Here is an 8,445-nt window from a genome sequence, read left to right as displayed (position 1 = left end):
GTGTGTGTGTGTGTGTGTGTGTGTGTGTGTGTGTGTGTGTGTGTGTGTGTGTGTGTGTGAGTGTGTATGTATGTCTGTAATTGAGGTGAAAAAGAGACAGAGGGATGTGTGAATTACAAAGGATAGAATATGACCAGAAGACTGCTACAGATGTACAAACTTAACGCCATTTTCAGTTTGAAACACTCAGTTTGAGAACAAAAATATAAAATAAACGATGAAGTTGCATTTAGCGCTAACGTTTTGTTTAACAAGTTGGAGTAAAGAACAGGTGAATATAGTCTTCTGAGCTGCTCAACAAGGCGAATATCAATTCTTAGTATAAAGACACTACAGCCTACTGATCTATGAGTTGGTGAACATAGATCAAAGGAAATGAAGTAAAGTTCAATAGGATTATTATCTTGTTGTTAGTGTCACTGAGAACTGCATCAAAGTGATACATACGTCTGCTGTTGATAGAAATATTTATCTTAGAAGAAGTGAGGTCATTGACTATGGAAGTTTAGAGATATGAGCATACATTACATACACGTATACGACGTGAGTATATGTGTGTGTGTGTGTGTGTTTGTGTGTGTGTATATGTGTGTTAGTGTGTGTTACAAGAACTGAAATATCGTTAATACAAACATTTTCTTCTTTAGTCTCGAGAAATGAAAGCGGAAGTTGCTATGGTTTTTGTTATTGTTGTTAGAATTCGTTGTAGTAGTTGTTGTTGTTCTCGCTGTTGTTGTTCTTGTTTTCGTTGAGTATATCGTATCAGCTTGCTTCATTCAACGTTATAATGACATCAAAGAAATATGTAATCCATCGCATTATAACAATATTTGAAAAGACACCCAACTCATAGCAACAGCGACAATATGCAGCTGAGCAAACCTGGCCCAGGATTTAGGAATGCAATTAAGTCACCTAATATTAAAGATCCTAAAACACATCTTTTCGTTTATTCTACTTCCTTCGCCATTATTACCAAAAGCTGTCCATGTATAATGGAACATCATCAAACAACTTCAGATTCACTTAGTGAAGCGCACAGAGATGTTTGCCATGGATTAGGCGTCAGTTTGTTACAAGCATTACTTATAGCAATTTGTATGTATATTACTGCACGATAACATGTAATCACCAATTACTGCTGGATTCTGCTGGTGAGTTTTATTACCACAAATGGTATCTACGTTTTGACTGGATTGTGACCATCACAGTGATATACTTACGTGTGTTTCTTTCAGGTTCATTAGTACCGAATGTCACACGCCAATATGATAATGGCATTGAATGTATTGATATTGTATCGTAACCATTAGATCAATATTCAAAGAATTCTATAACTGAATACGATATTTAATTAACCTCTTCGGAGCTTTCTAAGGCCGTATTTAAAAATCTACGAGCTGCAGTGAAACATAATTTGGCCAATTGAAAGTATGTTTAAGGATCAAGTAAAGATGACTGCATCGAATTACCAAAATCTGGTTAACATGTCATATTCCGTGATGCTTTTTTATTTGGCAAGTTTAATATCGCTACAGCGCTTACTTTATTCCTGCCACTGCTTTGCTTGTTGGTTCTGGTGCTGCTTGCAAGGATACTGAAGTGAGAACGACATCGAGCTGGCAGAGGGCGACTTTGCCTTTCATCCTTTCGGGGTCGATAAATTGGGTATCAGTGAAACGCTGATGTCGATATAATCGACTAACCACCTCCTCCAAAATTTCAGGCCTTGTGCCTATAATAGAAATCATTACTTCCTAAGACATAGCTGAAACATGACTTTATCATTATCAAAATAGTAAAAATTGTGACAGAATACATTTACAGTGCTAATTATGTACAAAAGAATTTATTGCAAAAAATATTTTGCCAACATCTTTTTCGAAAATGAAAAGTAAACTAAAATAGAACCGACAATGTTTTCACCGTTATATTATCTGTAGAATTCTTTTACCACGATCTTAACTCGCTGAAATATTCTCTACGATTCAAACAGATTTCATTTCAGTGTCATAAATCTGATACTGCACTTCTGTAAGTTGAGATTAAATTTCATTTTTATTTCTACCTTCGATTGCTTTCCTCCTTTTATCAATTTCCTTTGCATTTTAACTGTCAGCACGGTTTTCTGGTTTCTCTGGAATCTGTCTCTTTATATCAGTCTAGCTTACATAGAAAACATAATCCGCTGTGTCGTATTCATGGCTTCGCGCAACGACGGCGTGGTGGATGCAGATACAGCCATATAGATGCTGTTTTCTGCAGCAAACACGAGTTGTCCACATTCACGGGAATAAAACATCAAAGATAGTGATAATGGTCTGTGTAACGAAGATCTTGCTAATTAGATTTCAGTTTGCACTTTATATATGTGTGCGCGCGTGTGCATGCATGTGTGTGTTATATATGTAAAGAGTTGTGACCGGAAGATAATATCTGCGATGGAACGAAACTGTAAAGAAATATTGTGGTCGATTTTCGATTAAAACTTTTCAAAAAGGTGCCCCAGAATGGCCGCGGTCCAATCAATGACTGAAACAATTGATACATACATACATATACATATACATATGGATGAGGCACTCTTTTGCATTTGCAGGAGCAGATCCATACAGAGCCTATGCGAATTTACGCAGGCAAACGTGCATACAAGCATGGAACACTAAAATATACACACATGTCTGTACGCACGCATATATACACTCAGTCACATAAACACACTCAGACTTTTACAAAACTCATTGTTAAAGAACAGAGTTTCTCTCTGGCAGCGAAAACATTTCTATAGAATTTACGCAACCGAAATTTGAACCTATACACATGCACGCACACACACACACACACACACACACACATGCCTACATACATACATACATACATACATACATACATACATACATACATACTTGCATACATACATTCATACATACATACATGCATACATGCATACATACATGCATATAATACATACATACATGTATACATACATGCATGCATACGTACATATATATCTACATACATACATTCATACATATATATCTACATGCATACATACATCATACATACATGCAGGTATACACACACATGTGCGTGTGTATACATATATGTACGCATACATGTACATGTCCACTCTGTCACTCTGTCCCCCCTCTTTCTCTCTTTCTCTGCCTAATCTCTTTCTCTCTCTCTCTCTCTCTCTCTCTCTCACACACACACAACAACGTAGACACTCCACACGCACACACACATATTCACATACCCATACCTTCTCTTTCATCATTACACCGTGTAAGATTCGTCACCTTGCTTAATTAACAAAGGATCTGACCAAATTACTAAAGAACATAACAAGAGCTGCTAATTACACCATTCATACCATTTTAGGGACAGAAAATGCAATCAAAAGTCTTCTGCTAAAACACACAGACATCATTGTCTTCATTCTTACCATCACACTCACTCACTAACTCTCTCTCTCTCTCTCTCTCTCTCTCTCTCTCTCTCTCTCTCTCTCTCTCTCTCTCTCTCTCTCTCTCTCTTGTCTTTGTCAGTTATTATTTATTGTTTAGTTGTTTTTGGTTTTCTCATAATAACAATAATCGGTTTTCATAGCAACTCACAGTATTACGAAATTGATCAAAACTAAAAGAAAAAAGATATTGTAACATCACGAAATGTCTGTCACATAATTTTAATCCAATCCATCCCCCCACACACCCTTCTGTGTCATCGCTATTGCTATCATCGTCACCATCATCACCATCATCATAATTACCACTGCCGTCATCGTCCTCATTATCGTCATCATTATGGTCGTCATCGTTTGGACGACGTCGTTATACAAATATACCCATGTATATATATGCATATATACATATATACAAGCACCCACATACATACATGTGTGAGCGTGTACATTCTCTTTATGAAAAACCATTAGCACTGCTGTCTATCAATTAAAAACTCCAGATAGAGAAGTGTATGGACGAGATTGAGTACAGTACTAACCAACAATATAATCGGGTCTTATTAAAATAACACAAATAAACCTTAATGCTAATTATTCTTGTATGCCTGGCAAAGCTTCACTGATTACATAGCATAATTGCAAATAGATGCACAGGTAATAGTTCCATCCCAGCTGTGAACTTAGAAGTCAGAGGTCTTAGAGCATGTGTAATTCCTTCGGTTTGTAATGTAAGGAATTATGCATTACTAACCACTGATACGTTTAAGAATCTGTTTTATTAGCATATACATTCATTGAATTTGCGAGACTGGAAAAATACACTTACTTGCAATTTACCTCAGAAACTGCGAATCCAAATGTACCTCCAATTAAATTGAATATCACCGATCCAACTCGTATTTCAATGGAAACTGAAACTGTTGGCTATGAGAAGTTTTCAATACCAATAACTAGCGATCTCCTTCAACACCAATTTTTGAAATATTGTCTAATTGTCATCAGCGAATACAATGTCTCCGAGGCAACCATCATTCATGAAAGCTCGTTACAAACTGATGCGACTGGTATTGCAGTGAAGCTTCCTTTCATGATTAAATGTACTGCCCTGATGCTCTCTTTTATAGTGCAGCAGTCCCTCTCACTAGAAACTATGATCTCCCAGCTCTACAAACACAAGAACGTAATATGCCAAACAAACAGTAATACTCACTGCTTTCGAAAATAACATATTAACGTTTTGGGAAAAGGAAAACGTTTTTACATCATAGATCCGGCAAAAAATTTACGTTTTCCATTTTCAAATTAATTTAGCCAAACCCACGAATATTCCGGTTTATCTATTAATAAACTTATCCAAGAAACAGGGGCAAACCTCTGTTTTGCTACGCAACCAACTAAACACAGCAACCAAGTATTCCTTAGGCACCTAGTCTTAAAGAAGCACAACTGCATATTGTCGTCCAGGAAAGACTATTCATGGAAGTTAAGTCGGAGTGATTATAGCTTAAATGAGTTCGATCACTGGTTTACTTGGTTTGATCCAAGGAGCTGCAATAAAGGGGTCCCTCCGTTCAAGAGTGTAACGATTTTTCACTTTCTACAGCACATTCTCCATACCAGAGTAATAGAGAAACACAAACGTCCGACTACTTCAGCCAAAATTCTACTGAGAAGATATACATTTTTGACGAGAGCAATCTTTCATATGGCATTACAGAGGTCACTACCTCAACCTAACACGTTTCTTGCTTTATGTCAAGCATGTTTCTTAGAAACTCTATTTACTTGCTAAAGATTTTCCTAAGGTACGCTCCCTTTCAACAGAGTTCAAGTGCAGTCGATAAATCACATAACCTAATGTTCGACTGGAAATATAAAATCAATATTCCTATAACGTTATTAAGTAATACATAATTTCATATTACATTACAATTACAAGCCGGCTTCAACTCTAAGTGGAAACCGTTTGACTTTACTCCCGTTGTTGTTGTTGGTTTTCCGTTTTTGTTGCTGTTGTTAAAGTGATAGTATGTTGTCAACTTAATGTGACAGTCCCATAAAAGGGAAGAATGCTACTGTTCTTTAGCCCTAGGAAACACCGTTTCCTGTTGGACTTGACACATTTCCTGTGTCCTAATGTTTTCAAAGTGGAGACTGCATAAATCTCTCTCAGAGATTTTGAAATGTATTATTACTGTTGTTGTTGTTGTTATTGTTGTTGTTGTTGTTGTTGTTATTGTTGTTGTCGACGATAATGAATATAATCATGACGACGAGAATAATGATAATAATGGACTCAAATTTTGGCACAAGGCTGGCAATTTCGGAGGAGAGAGAAAATCGATTGCTTCGACCCAAGTAATCAATTATCTATCCCGAAATGGATGAAAGACAAAATCAACCTCCGAGAATTTGAGCTGAGAACATAGAGACGGGCGAAATGCCGCTAAGCATTTTATCCGGCGTGCTAACGGTTCTGCCTGCTCTGCTACAGTATGCTGCTGATGCAGAAGGAGTTAACAGAAATGGACCTGAGAGTAGTCATGAATTTCGAACAAGAACAGCCAACGAGAGGCGACCAGTCGACCCCAGTGCGCAACTGGTATTTAAGTTATCGACCCCCGAAAGGATGAAAGGCAAAGTCGACTCCGGCGGCAATTTGAACTCAGAACGTGGAGATAGACGAAATACCGCCAAGCATTTCTCCCGGCACGCTAACGATTCTGCCAGCTCGCTGCTCTCAATAATAATAATAATAATAATAATAATAATAATAATAATAATAATAATAATAATAATAATAATAATAATAATGATGATGATGATGATGATGATGATAACAGCAACAACAACAACAACAATAATAATAATAATAATAATAATAATAATAATAATAATGATACAATTGTCAGAAATTATATCCAGATACTACACTAGAAATATTGAATTTATATCCAGCATGAAATTACAAGTTATCATTAAAATATTTTCTGTGATTTTTTGATTAAAATCGTCGTCGCACGGCAATAAAATTTGATTATCAGCTTTCTGATGTTGCTGTTGTCGTTGTTATTGTTGTCACTGCTGTTCTTGCCGTTGCTGTTGCTGATGATGATGATGATTATAATGAGAATTATGATAACAATGATCATCATTTTGTATCATCATCATCAGCAGTAGCAGCAGCATCACCATCATTGTTATTTCAAATTGCTATTCGAGGTAAAAAAAAAAAAAAGATAGGGAATAGTAAATATATTATAAAATAAATAAGAAAGCAATAAAATTATCCGAAAACCAGATCATGCCCAACATCATTATATTCGAGAGAAGACATCTTCAATAATTTCTTTATTCTATTATTTTCTTGGAAGCCTGAAACAAGCAAACCAAAGCTAATTATATCTTTATTTCTACTTGTTTTTTTGTCGTTTGGTTTTCATTATATTCATTTAATTTCTGTCCAGATTTATCAACTGTTTCGGTTTTTTGAACCTTGTAAACGTGTTTTCTTAAATTCATGGAACTCGAGCAAGTAATATTCTACAAGTTTATTGAAATAATCCATGCAGTAAATTGATATTTTCCTCTGGCAACTTATGGTCTTTCCGTTCTCTTTCAATATGAAAGTCTTTAGTTTTGTTAATCTTTTTTCTTTTTAAAGCCCTCCTCAACTACGAACCTCTTTCCGACATTTATATACTCGCTTCTATATACACTGTTTGTTATGTCTCTATAATGTTTAAAAAATGTCGATATTTTTTCTAATGTGCAAGAAATAACCACTGATGATATCCCAGCGGTTAATTTTATGTCTCATTGAAGTTCGCTAACAAATATCACATTTCATCTATGGAGTACAGTTCCCTGATTTATTAGAGAGTCCATCAATGCTCGAAGATAATGTTATAGATTCTTCTTTAATGTGATAAAAATCTCAGAATGGATCGATTAGCATCTTGAGGTGAAAATGGCTCTCAAACAAATAAATGCCAGTAGAACACCGGATCGAGATGACTCTCCCGTCGTACTACTGAAGGCTAGAAGCGAACAGTTTTAACCTCACCACCAAGAGCTGGACTGGCTCCTCTATCCCAAAAGACTGAATTGATGGTATTTTAGTGCCAATGTCCAAGGGAAAAGGAGAAAAAGTAATTTGAGATCACCACTGTCGTATCGCATTCCTGGAAGCTGTCGGCAAAGTGCTCCCTAGTCATTTGTTCAACAAGTGGATGGGAGAGATTTACCCTACACACATCCCTGAATTACGGTGACTTTAGATCAGGTGAAGGAACAGTGGCCATGATATTCTCCGCTAGACAGATACACTGCTTGGTGCTAGTATTACGGTAGTTTCTACGACATGAGCACTGTATTAGCGCTAATCAGTCAATTTTGTTGACTGTATTTTGAAAAGATCTATCCAGAGTTGCCTCCCTGAGACATTTCGTATTGATTACGGCTAAAGAGCTTGAAACATCGACGTCTGTGAGTCCTGACAGGGGGCGACACAGGAAAGATATGTTTTTACACCTTTTGAACATAAGAGAGAATTTTTCACCACGGAAACTGCAGTGAATTTGCCTTTCTAACAGGTGAAATATGACACAAACTATTTTAACTAACGTAAATTTTGCTTATATTATTTACATTATTTACATTTCACGGATTTTTGTCCTCATCTTGTTTGTTGTTAGCACAACGTCTCGGATGATATGCTCTCCAACCTTCATCAGGTGTCTTGGGGAAATTTCGAACCTCGGTTCTCATTCCTGTGATATTTTTCGATGTTGTTGTTGTTGTTGTTGTTATTATTATTATTATTATTATTATTATTATTATTATTATTATTATTATTATTCAGGTCACTGCCTGGAATCGAACTCGAAATCTTGGGGTTAGTACCCTGCGCTCTTAACCACTACGCCATATCTATATATGAGTGTGTGTGCGTGCGTGTGTGTGTATACATATAT

The sequence above is a fragment of the Octopus bimaculoides genome, chromosome 12 (genome assembly GCF_001194135.2).
Source record: "Octopus bimaculoides isolate UCB-OBI-ISO-001 chromosome 12, ASM119413v2, whole genome shotgun sequence".
In the NCBI taxonomy this organism is placed as follows: Eukaryota; Metazoa; Mollusca; class Cephalopoda; order Octopoda; family Octopodidae; genus Octopus; species Octopus bimaculoides.
The sequence above is the reverse complement of the archived record's forward strand: the minus strand, read 5'-3'. Positions refer to the sequence as shown.